The following is a 15,442-nucleotide window of genomic DNA, read 5'->3' as shown; positions in this document are numbered from 1 at the left end:
TTTGTTTTATATAATGGTCAGGGTTTCAGTTAGTGGGGAAAATAGGGAGAGATACATCTGCTCCATCTTCCTAGAAGTGGAAATCCATTCTTTTATGTTTTCTAAACAATGTTAATTACATAAGTATTTTATAATTTTATATTATAAATATTGTATGATAGATCCTTGGAGGCCTAAATATCCACCCCCCCCCCCCATACTGACTTTCACTCCTTATGTTGGGTGATCTTGATTTGAGCTGAAGCTAGGACTTAAATTGAAAATTTTTTATCTCCTTATAGAATTTTCTTTCTTTTTATTTTCAGTTTTAATTAAATCTTTATTGTTCAGATTATTACATTTGTTCCTCTTTCCCCCCCCCCATAACTCCCCTCCTCCCAGTTCCCGCCCCACCCTCCGCCCTCACTCCCCACCCACTGTCCTCATCCATAGGTGCACAATTTTTGTCCAGTCTCTTCCCGCATCTCCCACACCCCTTTCCCCCCCAAGAATAGTCAGTCCATTCCCTTTCTATGTCCCTGACTATTAAAGGATAAGATATACTGCCTGGAATCACTTTAGCAACTTCACCCAGTCTGTATTTTATTTATTTTATTTACTCTCAGGTTCAGATCATCCTCATTGCCTCTGCATCAAATCTTAGTCTCCTGAATGTAGTACTGATATAGGCATCTTTCCTTAGGACATCCCTACCTTCCTTTATCCCATGTGTCTCAGTGTATGTGTACATGTGACATGGGTCAATGCTTAGGTTATAGTTCATGGGTTCTTTTTAGAAGTTAAGAATTCCCTTGATGAGTTTTCTTGCTTCCTATAAAAGTAGAAATTCAATAAAATTATGCATATAATACCTACTACTTTTGTAGAAAAAGTTGTACTGCCAGAAGCTGAAACTATTTCCCCCCTTTTCAAACATTATTTTTTTAAAAAAAACACACAAATATACACACACTCAAATTAACCTTGAAATTCCACCAAGAACACATTGCAACATCGAATCTGCTTTTCCCAAACTATATTCTGTGGAAATTTATTATCATGTAACATGAACGGTAGTAGGTTTTCCTCAAAAAATTTCATGGTAAGAAAACTGGGAAAAAGCATGTACACTGTATCTGCTGCTCTTAGGAATCTGCCATGCATGTTATTATGTTAAAGGTTCTGAGAATTTGTGCAGTAAAAAGTATCACAACCAGTTAGGCCAATAATGTAACTGCAATGACAGCTCTGAATCTATAGCCAAAGGACTGGGTTTGAGGGCCAACTGGATGATCTTGGGTTCCTATATCAGCCTATCTGAGACTCAGTTTCCCCTCTGAAGCACAGCAGTGCAGCTAAATGTTCCATCTGCATTATAAGCCTCTTGTGTGGATTCAGGGGATAATAAATAGGAAATTGTGTTGGATATTGCAAAAGTTTTGCAAATGGAAGGTGTTGTGAAAGGCAAATAATGAGTTTTGTGATTGAGGTTACCTGCAGTTTACAGAACAGTAGGTTGAAACAATAACCAGATATGCACACAGCTGCAGCTGTTTATAAAGGAAAAAACATACCATTTCAGGAGATAACAAAGTTTAAATATTTTATCCCAAACCTTGTCTCTGCTTTCTCTTTTCTGTTGTCTTTTTACACAAGAAGGAAAAGCATAGGACACTAATTTAAAAATTCAGTCATGAGGCTTTCCAGGTAAATAAAGTTTAAAGAAAAGATGGACCAATTTAAGTTAAGACCTATTCATATGCCAGTCTATTTTCAGTCAAAAATCCCTTAGTCTTATTCAATTCAAAAAAAATGAAAACTGATGACCTAGATGTGAAAATCTGTATATCCTCCTACTTAGTTTAATGTCATTCAGTTCTCATTCCTTTGTGAATTCATATAATCCTTCACCAATGAATTCATGAATAATATTCTTCTAAGTGGGTTCCTTTAAGAATGAACTTTTTTGTGTATAGCTTATTAAATTCTTGTTATGACCTATGATTTACCATATTAATGAAAGCACTAAACTTATGCCCTTGAAATGTGGAGGAAAAAGTTACAAGATTATTATTATCATCATTATTTATTGTTTTTAAATGCTCTTTTCCCGCCCCTCAAAGATTTTTTTAAATTGATTTTTAGAGAGAGAGGAAGGGAGAGGAAGAGAGAGAAAGATCCATGTGAGAGAGAAACACAGATCAGCTGCTTCTTACATGCTCCCTACGGGGTTTGGGTCCATAAGCCAGGCATATGCCCTGACTGGGAAGCAAACCAGCACCTTTAAGTGCACAGGATGATGCCCGACCAACTGAGCCACACAAGCCAGGGAAAGATTATTATTTCAATATTCAGTAATTTTTCTTGCAAAAGCACCATGCTATAATACTCTTATGAAAATAATGGATAATACAAGACTTCTCCATCAAGCTGTTAGGAACTTGGCTTAGTTGGCAAAGAAACCTTTGAAATTCTCATAATTATCACTGTTTTCTGACAGTCTTTTCAAGGTAAGAAATAGAACTAAAATGGAATAAAGAGGACCTAGCCTAAAAGGACTGAGTCAGAGCCTGAAACATTTCACACTGATGTAATTTGAAATGACAGTGGAAAATCTCTGGTTAACAGGGGTACAGGATAAAAGTCCGAGTAGACCTTGCACGGTGTGATGCAGCTCAGCACCGCTGCAGTACAGCGTACTGCGTCAGGATGAAGATGGGCGTGTCTTCCCCCATCACACAGCCATTTCCACCCAGGCTCCCAGGTTATTTCAGCTTAATATTCCAGGTGCTTTGAGGATGGAACTTCAGTACCAATGTTTGATCTGGAAGAATCATGCTAGAAAATAGCTAAGAAACATCTGACCTCTGCCTCAGATATCCATTTTCTTTCTCTGCCTGCTTCATTCTCACTTAACCTTCTGGTTCTTGTCTTAAATGTCACTGACAATGCAAAGCAGTTCTAGACTCTGTGGTCTAAGTCAGGTCCCCCTTTCTGTGCTTCTAGGTCACCCTGTCACTATATAGAGCACGTATACAATTTCCATTTTTATTTGACCCCTTAATTCCCACCCAAATACAGTCAGTACTGTCCAGTAGAACTTTCTGCAGTGATGAAATGGCCTAATCTATACTGTCCAATAGGGTAACCACTACTCACACGTGGCTATTTAGCACTCAAAATGTGGCAAGTGTGAATGAGATACTGAATTTTAAATTTTATTTCATATATTTAAATATTATTCATATTTATTTAAATTAGGTGATAAAGTACATATACAGTCTATATGTAAATCATAAATAAAGTACTTTAAGTATTTGAATTGTTTATTAAAATTATTTAGATTTAGCCCAGTTGGTGTGGCTTGGTGGTTGAAAATCGACCTATGGACCAGTAGGTCACAGTTCAATTCCTGGTTAGGGCAAATACCAGGGTTGTGGACTCAATTCCCAGTGGGGGATGTGCAGAGAGAATCTGATCAATGATTCTTTGTCATCATTGATGTTTCTATCTCTCTCTCCCTTTCCCTTCTCTCTGATATCAATACAAATATATTTTTAAAAAATTACTTGGATTTAAATTTAGCCACATGGTGAATTTTGACTACCATATTAGACAGCACAGTAATAAGACTGTAAGCTTCTTGATAGGGAATGAATCTTATTAACTTTATGCCGGGAGCCGGTCCATGCTTGCTGTTTCAAGGGACCTGGCATATATGGCATACTGTCCTTAATATGTTTGCTCACCTTCTTGGCACTATGTGTTTTAACCAAGGTCTCTGAGAAAGGTTGTTTCCCCAGGTAGGGATTTTCCCCTGAAGTTAAGGAGGGAATAAAACCTCTTAACTAAGTGCCAGGCGGGTAATTAATCACTTTAACTATGAATAATCATGCTTAAGCTACATAATCTTTACTCCCTGGAATGGAGATAGAAACGCCCTAACCTTTGTAATAGAGATTGATAGGATTGAATCAACTGGTATAAATACAGATGTAACAAGACAGCAAGAGACAGAACTTAGAACACAGAACCAAGAAGACAGAACCTACACACAGAACTTAGAACACAGAACCCACACAGAACCTACAGACAGAAGAACTTTGCTGGAGAGAACATGGCAAAAGATCCTGGACTGAATCTGACTACAGAAATTGACAAAGGAACCTGACTAGAACCTGGTGACCGAACCTGGCTGGAGAACCTGGACAGAACCTGGCTGGCGAACCTAGCGAGGGAACATGGCTACAGAACCTGGCTGAAGAACCTGGAGAACCTAGCAAGAGAACATGGACACAGAACCTAGCTGGAGATCCTAAGCAGAACCTCTCTGGAGATCCAGACCAGAACTTGGCTGGAGATCCTGGCTAGGCTGCTGATCAACTGAACGCTGTCTCCATGTCCTTCCTTCTTCGCCGACTCCGTCCACACCTTTGGGGACCCCTGGACCCGCTGGGGTTGGACCCCGGCAACTTTATATTTCCAGTACAAGAGATTGATTTTATTAATTTTACTAGAGGCCTGGTGCACAAAATTCGTGCATGGGGGGGTGTCTCTCAGTTTGGCCTGCACTCTCTCCAATCTGGGACATCCTTCTCGCAATCCGGGACCGCTGGCTCCTAACTGCTCACCTGCTTGCTGGCCTGATCCCCCTAACCACTCTCCCCTGCTGGCCTGATCCCTCTAACTGTTCTCCCCTGCCGGCCTGATCGCCCTTAACCGCCTCTGCCTCAGCCCCGCCACCATGGCTTTGTCTGGAGGGACGTCCAGAGGTCATCTGGAAGATGTCTGGTGTAATTAGCATATTAATTACCCTTTTATTAGTATAGATATTTCCAGTACCAGAGGACAGAATCCAGCACTTTCTGCTCATTCAGGAAAAACTTGTTGGTGAATGAACATTCGTGTCCTATCCTATTTTACTATCACATTTTGTTTGATAGCTGAGACTCAGAAGCCAGCTTCCATTCTGGTTCCATCACTTAACATTTATGTCAAGGGTAACAATTTCTCTGTGCCACAGTTTCCTCATCTTTAAAATGAGGTATCGTTAGTACCCATCTCATAGGGTTGTAACGAGCACTAAATGAATATATTAATTAAGTAATTAATGTAATAAATACATTTACTAGCACTAAGTGCAATGGTGGCAGATAGTAAGTTCCACTAGATCCCAGCTGTTGGACTGATTTTTCAGTGTTGTCTTTTGTTGAGAGAATGAATAAGAGAAAGAGAAAGAAGACAATGGGAGAAAAACACTACTTTGTTGGAAAGTATTGAATTTTGTGCAAGATCATTTAAACTAAACACTTTTAGGGATCTTTATACATACATTATTTTATTTGAGATTCTTTACCATCAAAAGGGCTGCTACTCTGATGTGTCCCATACTGACAGATCACTACATATTGTGCATGGTTGCGATAGCACAATAATCAAAAGCAAAAAATGGAGTAATTTTGGAACACAGATGGAGAGACAATTTTTAAGGCAATAATCGCACTGTAATTTATAATATAAATTAAATTTAAAGCAATTCTAGCAAGCTGTCTTATAAAGCCCGTCAGCAAGGATGCTGACAGAAAGGACTTTATGGGATAGCAGGCTTCCACTGCTGTCACCTGAGCCGGCAAGACTGGCACCAGGCTCGGTCTCTTCTCTGCAGTGAGAAAATAAATCACATTTTGTCTTCCGTGGTTTGACATCTTTTTCAATACACAGTTGATGAGTGAAATTAAAAAATGTCTTAACCCTGAAAATGATTTCCTTCTTTATATTCAGATTATTATTTTGATTTATTGATATGTCTCTCCACTTGGGGAAGGAAAATCAGATGGTGGCTTGGCTTTGGATTACTCCGCCATACTCTCCCCATTTTAGAAGCAGCTTGGGCAAAACTAAATCTCAGAGTGATGCTATTTGCCCAAAGCCACATGGGTTATAGTAGATAATAGGATTGGAAGTAGAGCCTGGGTTTTGCAACTTCTAGTCCAATGAGTTTCCAACAAGTTTTAAATTTCAAAGACAGTAGAAAAAAACACAGAAGGGATAGAAAGAGGAATATCCATAATCAGGCTCTACCTATTTCAGTGGAATTTAGTCTTTTATTAATCCTAGTGAGACTATGATGTAGGCTACTAATCCTCTCCTCAGAAAAATGCAGGTACATATTTTTTTGCTGACAATTTTGAGCAACAATAGTCCCTGAAATTTACTGATGGAACCTTATTAAGCAATAAATAGTGTGGAAAGAGTCTAGTCAAGGAATTATAAATGCTGCCTCAAAATCTCTGCACACATAGTGATGCATGTTCTGAAACATCTGTGGGCAAGGGGCACACTCTCATGGGATGAGGAGAGATTCCGACAGGTTTTATTCTCTGTTACTGAAAACAATAGTTATAGGTTGTGAAGCTTCTCCTTTCATATTTGATGTGGTCATGATGACAAGCTATGGAGTTAGAACGTAATGCCACTTTTATTTTATAAGGAAACAGTATATCATGCCCCTTCCTACCAATAGCCTTTGAAGTTAGGTAATGTTACCAATTATTACCAAGGTATATATATTTTAAGGGTATTTGCTTCCTAGGAATTAAAATACTCCAACCCCAAGAAGAGTGGAAGATATATAAGCTATTTTGTGCTTTCAAGTTTATAAAATTGAACTAGAAAAAAAGAAAGACTGAAAAATATTTGAGATGCTTTTCATGAAACTGGTATCTTAAGAATTTAAATAAGTTGCTAAAAGAAATAAAGACACTGTGTTAGGTCATCAGAGATCTCTTTACACATGGGTATTAATGTTAAACAAGTGATCCACTAACTGCCAGTTGCTGATGGGAACAGTATAAAAAGTTAAAGACATTATGAAGGTTTAATTTCTGGTTTAAAGCCTCATTTTTATTTCTCATTGGGAAAATGTGAAACCACTTCTCAGAACAGTAATTTTAAATTGTGTAACTGATGAATAAAAGAGATGTAGCAAATCATGGTGGAAAAAAAATGTGTCTTCAATATTTTTTAGAAAATACAGTAAGCCATGCATTTATTTATTTCATATCATCCAGAATACATAGAAAATAGCTCCAAGACAATTTGGATCAAATTTATCTTATCTGTCATTGTAGGTTCTTTCTAGTGATTTTAAATAGAAACTGTTTCAATAACAGTGTTAGGTTCTTCCAAAGCATTTCATTTTCATTAATAAGCTCAGACTATTTTTCCTTGAAGGACAAGCTATTTTCATGCTGAGGGGAAAGACTGAACATTCAGTTCTCATGCAAGTACATACAGTGCAGCACCAATGGTGCCCTTCCTTACAAACAGAATCTATAACCAGAATTGTCCACTAAGGAAGGCCAAAAATCTGGCTGCCTCTGATCTAACACTCATGGTCTAACACTCTTTTTACAGCCTGATTTGATCTTAAGCAAACAACTTCCAATGGGTATTAGAAAACCAGATGGACTCACATGTGAAAATATCTGGAAGGACTTTAATTGCAGTGGTTTTGTTCCTCCAAAAGAATAGGGGAAAACCATGTCTTTTTACTCCAGTTTTTCTCAGAGTCTAATATAATCAGTGCAATTGCCCTATCAGTTCAATACTTATTTGTTGAGAGCTTTTTCTTACTTACTTACTTAATTAATTAATGTTTATTATTTGTATTGATTTTGAGAGAGAGAGGAAGGGAGAGGGAAAGAGATAAACATCGATGTGAGAGCAAAGCATCAATGGGCTGCCTCCTGCATGTCCCCTTATTGAGAATAGCACCCACAACCCAGATATGTGCCCTGACCAGAATAGAACCAGCAACCTCTCAATGCAGGAGACAATGCTCAACCAACTGACCCACCCTGGCCAGGGCTATTTATTTATTTTTTAAAATTCTTGCTCGAGGATATGTTTTATTGATTTTAGAGAGAGAGGAAGGAGGGGTGGGGGAGAGAAAGAGACATCGATGTGAGAGAGAAACATCAATTGACTGCCTCTTATATATGCCCTAACCGGGGATCGGACCTGTAACCTAGGTTATGTGCCTCTACCAGGAATCAAACCCTCAACCTTTCTGTGTATGGGATGATGCGCCAACCAACTGAGCCACCCAGCCAGGGCTGTTGAGAGCTTTTTACATGGCAGGCCCTGTGCTTGGTGCTGGGAATACCAAGACAAATAAGACCCAACGTCTGCCCTCAGAAACATCACAGATGAAGGATGAGAACTGATTCATAAGGACATGATTTTTGATGCAATGCAATCAATGCGTTGAGAGATGTGTGCATACAGTAGAGTAAATATGAGAAGGCACAGAGTGCAGCCTGGAGAAACAGGAATGCTTAGTCAAAGCAAAGGATACAGTGGATGGGTGAGGGTGTTACCAGCATACAAGCCAATAGGAGCAAAGGCACAGAGACAGCACAGTGTGTTTGGGAGTTACTGGAATCAGAAAGAGCTGTGCAGCAAGTTTCATATCCTATTCCAAGGAGGACCTCATATGCCATGCTAACTAAGAAACCAGGATTTTATTCTGTGTCTTTATTTGCTTATAAGAAACATGTAGGAAGAGGACTAGAACAGAATTAGAGATTTGGGAGTCATAGACATGTAGGTAGAAACTGTAAAATGAGTGGGACCACTCAAGGAGGGTTTGTAAGAGAATAGACTGAAGAGAGCCCTGGAGGACCCTGACAGGAGAGTCCTTGAAAAAGGACAAGAAGGTCAAGGAGCAGTGCCGGGAGCCGGTCCATGCTTGCTGTTTCAAGGGACCTGGCATATATGGCATACTGTTCTTAATATGTTTGCTCACCTTCTTGGCACTATGTGTTTTAACCAAGGTCTCTGAGAAAGGTTGTTTCCCCAGGTAGGGATTTTCCCCTGAAGTTAGGGAGGGAATAAAACCTCTTAACTAAGTGCCAGGTGGGTAATTAATCACTTTAACTACGAACAATCATGCTTAAGCTACATAATCTTTACTCCCTGGAATGGAGATAAGAAACGCCCTAACCTTTGAAATAGAGATTGATAGGATTGGAATCAACTGGTATAAATACAGATGTAAGAAGACAGAACCAAGAGAGACAGAACCTAAGCACAGAACCTACACAGAACGTTCTCTGGAGACAGAAGAACTTCGCTGGAGAGAACATGGCAAAAGTTCCTGGACAGAAACTGGCCTCAGAACCTAGAGACAGAACCTAGCGAGAGAACATGGCAAAAGATCCTGGACTGAACCTGACTACAGAAATTGGCAAGAGAACCTGACTAGAATCTGGTAACTGAACCTGGCTGGAGAACCTGGACAGAACCTGGCTGGAGAACCTAGCGAGGGAACTTGGCTACAGAACCTGGCTGGAGAACCTGGAGAACCTGGCTGGAGAACCTAGCAAGACAACATGGACACAGAACCTGGCTGGAGATCCTAACCAGAACTTCACTGGAGATCCTGACCAGAACTTGGCTAGAGATCCTGGCTAGGCTGCTGATCAACTGAACGCTGTCTCCGTGTCATTCATTCTTCGCCGACTCCGTCCACACCTTTGGGGACCCCTGGACCCGCTGGGGTTGGACCCCGGCAGAGCAGGACAATAGGACAGCATCATGTTGTAAAAGCCGTGAAGACCACCAGAAAAGTCCAATGAGATTAAAACCAGAAACTGTATCTAACCACTAGGAGATAATACTGGGTAAATTTAAAACTTTAGTGGGTTTGGAACAAGAGCCATATTACAGTAAATTGAGAAGTGAATAACAGGAGTTAAGTGTAATCAACTCTTATAAGAAACTAGCATGCACCGGTGGGGTCCCTTGGCCTGACATGCACCCTCTTGCAATCTGGGACCCCTCAGGGGATGTCTGACTGCTGGTTTTGGCCCAATCCCCACAGGCCATGCCAAGGGATCCCACCAGTGTGCACCAGGCCTCTAGTATGCATCTAAGATCTTTGGTTAATCTCTTTCTGCCCTCTTCCCTTCCCCCTTCCCTCTGAGATTCATCAGTCTGTTCCATGTTTCCATGCCTGTGTGTTAAGCATCTGCCCCCTGGTGGTCAGTGCATGTCATAGCTACTGTCGAACAGTCTAATGGTCGAACGGTTGCTTAGGCTTTTATATATATAGATTTGGATAAGTATGAATTGATAGGCTGCTTCAGGAAGTTTGTTTTCAAGAAGGAAAGTCAAAAACATATTTAAAGGCTGATGGTGGCTGTCAGTAGAAATTAAGGAAAACGGAAATATTGCTGAAACCATGTCCATGCAAATTTAGGAGGGAGTGGCATAAATATTCTATTTTGATAAGTTGTATTTCAACCAGAGGAGGGACATGTATTCCTCTGAGACTAAATACAAGGAAGCAAGAGATATTAGAGAAACTTTATAAACCATGTAAGTATTTTATATTTTGAGTAGATAATACTATCTCATGGTTCAAAATGTGAAAGGTATACAAGGTTACATGCTAAAAAATGTTCTCCCCATCCCTACTTCTCATTTGCTACTTTCTTAGAAAACACTTTATTGAACATCCCACAATATACAGGTACTGTTTGCTATGCTGGAGACACAACAGTGAACAACATGGGAAAAGTTCCTGTTGACATGGTGCTTTTATTCCTCTCTCTCTCTCTCTCTCTCTCTCTCTCTCTCTCTCAAAGAGAGAAATGATATTGACAATAAAAAAACAAACAAACAGGTGAACAATATGAAATAGAGAATAGGATAGGACATATATAAGTTCTTTGAAGAGAGGAAAGCAGGCAATATTTATGGGGAGGTAGGAAATTCTCTTTATGCAGGGAAGGAAGGCCCTCTGAGAAATGAGTGTGAGTAGAGCCCTGCATGTGGTATCTAAATGAGCTGTGAGGTTATCTGATAGAAGAGTGTCCCAGGCAGTAGGGACAGGAAGTAAAAAGGCCTTGAGTGAGAACATGGTGCTATTTTCGAGGTACCAAGAGAGACAGGAGAGCCTGAGTGGAGCTGAGGAAAGAAGTGGGAGGTTTCAGAGGCAATGGAGGCAGGGTGTGACATAGCTTTGTAGACTTCAGAATTGAGCCTAATTATGAGTAGTTTGCTTGAAGATGGGGTTATATGAAAAAGATACAAATCATGAGGAAAACCTAGCTCCTTGCACTGTTCATGGTGACTGAGATAAGCAAGGAAGTGAGGTTGGGTGGGTTTACTCTTGATGATCTTTTAGGAGAAAATGTACCATCAGCTCCCATTTTAGCCTCTTTTGTAAGATTATTAGTATCTTGAGAAGACTGTTGTAATGAGGCTGATAGTGCTGAGTGTCGGGGCTGAGTTTTTTCCAGGCCCAGGAGGAGGTCTGGGGGTCTCTTTTAATGGCAGGGTCCTGGCCTGAGTTGGGAGCACTGCATTATCTAGAATGTATGGAGCTCTGAGGGCCCCATTTGCATCCCTCCATGGTTACCTGGTTCCTTTCCTCAAAGCAACCAATGTTACTAGTCTCCTGTGTATGCTATCAGAGTGATTGTTACGCAATGAAAAACTCAAAGAGGATATAATATATTTCAACAGCAAAATTAGCAAGCTTGATCTAATAGAAATAAGTAGAATATTTCACCAACAACTGCAGAATATACTTTTCTCCTTTCAAAGACCCAAGGAACATTTTCACAAATTGTTCCATACTTGGCCATGAAATAAAGTTCAAAGAATTTTTATCATAGAGATCTGGTTATGATTGAATTCAGAAACAAAGAAAAAATTCTATATATTTGAAACTGAAGAACCACAACTTTCAAAGAATTTTTATCATAGAGATCACATTATGATTATGTTAGAATTCAGTAACAAAGAAAAATGTCTATATGTTTGAAATTGAAAAAACACAGTTTGAAATAACGTATGGGTCCAAATATATTATACCAGGAAAGTGAAGAGAATAGCATCAGAAGGGCAGAATGGGGAGCTATCAGGAAACTTGGTGGGTTGTTACCAAAAATAGACTTCACTTCTTTACAATTTTGACACTTTCGCTCTAGCATTATAAAGTGTGTGAAAGAAATGATACCTCAACCTTTTAAATTTATTTATTGAAATAGTTATTAAACCTTTTCAATGTACAGGTATACTGAGCTAGGAAATTAAAAAGGTATGTGCTGAGGATCCTATGAAGAAGGCAGTAGCATCTCCCCAAAATATTCTATACAACACACAGAACAGCTAGGATAGAAAAATGACAGGCCACATACAATTTTCATTAAACTATGTGACAGGATATTCCCACAAACTCCAAATTATAACCACACAATAACAAATCACCAACACCAACAGGACCTCTTGGGTATTAGCATCTGTCCAAGAGGAAGCAGAGCGAAGCAATGGGGTGTCTGACAAACTTGATGACTTCAAAATAACAAACAAGCATTTACCTGTAAAACCCAGCAAGCCACGCTGAAGACAGCAACTGAAATTGGAAGGGAGTTTCATGGACCAAAAGTGTCTGTGGTGAGGCACAGTCTGTGGTAAGAATGAAGAGACTTGAATAGTCTGAGCTCCCTTCAGTCTCAAAGCAACCAAATAAAGGTCCCTCCCAGGACAAAGCTGGGGCGATCTGAGAATCAAATGCTGAGAAAATAATCTAAATTAAACAGGCAACAGTAGAGACCAAAGAAACAAAGCGGAGAATAGAACCAAAATGGAGACTAGAACCAGAAACCTTAGACGTTAAGTATTCATATTGCTCAGTGCTCTACAAAAACAACCAGAAGAGGGTGGCCTAGAGACGTTAAACTGGAAAAACTATTCTAAGCCAAGCCTCCTTCATAAAAGTTCAGAAGATCTAATTCTATGTAAAAATGAGCAACAAAAAAGAATAGAGTTAAAAAATCACATTTACATTTATTACAAGATAAAAAAGAACAAATAAGGAGTAGAATCTCAATAGATAATATATTCTTATAAAAATGACAACTATAACTTAATATTTCACAATGAGGTTAAAAAGACGAGATAGGAAAGATAAATCATACTAAAGAAAACTCAATAATGAAGTGGTAGAACTCAAGAAAAAATTAGACATAAAAGAAAAAATCATTTTGGAAATTAAGACTCACTAGAAGATTAACACAAGAGCAAACAGACACAACAGATAATGTTTTTCAATAAATGGAAGATGAAAGGGAGGAAAAAATTAAAGATCCAAAAGAAATGAAGATGTCAGGGGCTTTGGAGATAGCGGCCCCCTTAGCTGCTATTGTTTGATGAGTACCGAGTTTCAGGTTTGCAAGATGAAAAGAGTTGTGGACAGGGATGGTGGTGATGATTGCATAACAATGGGAATCTATTTAATGCCACTGAACTGTACACTTAAAAATGGTTAAGACGGTAAATTTTCTGTTAGTGTATTTTACTAACTACATAAAATTAAAAGGAAAAATAATAAATGAAGAAAGAGATGAAGAGTGTTAGCAAGAGTGTGATAAATGCAGAAGACAGGCAGAGAAGATCTGATGTGTGTATAAATATATCTGGAAACATGAATTAGAAATCATAACAAGTTAGAAGTCCCTAATTATTATTTCCTAATTCAAGAAAACTTTGCTGAAAAAAAAATTTTGAGATTATATACAGAGATTATATAAAGAGCACATTGTATACCTGGGAAAACTGACCAGAACAAATACCCACGCAATAGGGGGGGCGGGGAGGGGCAAGAGACTGTCATTAGGCTTTTCAATAACAAGGCTTTATACCAGAGGAAAATAAAGCAGCTTATTGAAGATGATGACGGAAAGAAACAGTGAGCTGAGGATTTTATACTCAACCAAACTGACTTTTAGGTAAGTTTACATCTTTGTGGCCTTAAGAAAGTCACCTAACCTCTCTGTGCCTTAGTTTTCTTACCAATAAAATGTGGATATATAGTATTAACTAATTCTTATGGTCGGTGTTAATATATACATCTAAAGTGCCTCGAAGCGTGTCTAGCCCTTAATAAATTCTATGTAAGTGTTAATATTATTGATGCTGAAGAGTTTATTACATCCCACATACATAATTTGGTTGTTCCTGATTTGCCTGTTTGGGCCTTGGGTGAGGGGCTGCAGCAATGATGGTCCTACTTTCAAGGAATTTTACTTTTTTTCCAAAGACAAGACTATAGATAGCCCACAGTGAGCTTACGTCAAAATAACAACTGTAAAACCAAGTCAATGCTTGCTGGGATGGTGGGAGGTAGTGGGCTTTAAAGGTGATTCAGAACAAGGTCAGTCAGAAAACAGGTGTGTGTAGGGGGCAGGTATGGAGTATAGAGCCATGGGAGGGGCCTTTGTGCTAAGCTTTTCCAAACTAGAAGCATTTTGATAAAGGGAAGAGGAGGTCAGTTGAGAAGGTAGGGACTGTGTGAGCGGGGGAAGGGAAGTGAAAAGACATGTGAGAGACATTATCCAAGAGGGCCGTCTCTGAATCTCTTTTGATTCGAGACTATGCATCTGGGAAGAATAATGGAGTTCTCAGGTGGAGTGATGGTACCACTTACCAAGACAGCAAAGCCCGAAGGCAGAGGCTGGCTTTGAGAGGTCAGCCCATTTTAGTGTTTCCCAATGTGGTTGTTGGAAGGATTGAATGAGATACTTCATGCAAATCACTTAGCACAGTGTCTGGCACAAAGTCAGCGTTCAGTATACACGAGCAACTATCACCTATGCCCTCTGGAGGTGGCAAGGCAGTGATTTAAGTGCAATGCTAAGAAATGCTGGCCACAAATGTATATATTATATATTTTAACTTTTATTGGTACACGGGGTCCTTTTTCCTGAAATAAATAACATATATTTTATAGCTGCAATATTCAACATGAATTCTCACCAGGATTTTAGCTATGATTAAAAGAACTAGGGTAATAAAACAGTCAAACCATAGGCAAGAATTTCCTAGAGGCCTTAGGGAGGCAAATTAGCCAACACTGTCACTGTTTCCTCTGATTCCAAGTTTCCCTTCATGTCATTATTTCCCCACCTAGAATAAAGGAAAAAGAAAAGGGAAATCTTAAGAGCCTTTGGTTAAGACACAGTTGATGTCACTGTTAGAACTGGTACATTCATTATGCGCTCTAAAGCCTGCTGAGAGTACTGATGGCGATGGCGTGTACGGAGCCATGTGGGGAACCGCCAAAGGATCCTGGTTGCATTAGATTCCTGTGTACTAGTATACACTGCAGCGAGTTTAAATTTGTGAAAAATAAATTTAGTAATTTGTTGACTTTTGTCTTTTTTCTAGACTCACTCCTTTGCATTTTACTTTAAAGAAGCATTTACTTCAATGCTGCATGAACACTGAGAGCAAGTACGGAAACTGAAGCTTCACACCAGTGACTGCAAAATTACAAGCTATGGTGGGGAAGATGAGCTGTGAAGGAGCAGGCAATTAACGCTATTTGTTTTAAGATGTTTTCACTGAGAGCTGGATCCTCTTTAAAAACAGTACATCAGCTGTGTGCTTG

The sequence above is a fragment of the Myotis myotis genome, unplaced genomic scaffold, assembly GCF_014108235.1.
Source record: "Myotis myotis isolate mMyoMyo1 unplaced genomic scaffold, mMyoMyo1.p scaffold_m19_p_7, whole genome shotgun sequence".
In the NCBI taxonomy this organism is placed as follows: Eukaryota; Metazoa; Chordata; class Mammalia; order Chiroptera; family Vespertilionidae; genus Myotis; species Myotis myotis.
Note: the sequence above shows the minus strand (reverse complement) of the source record.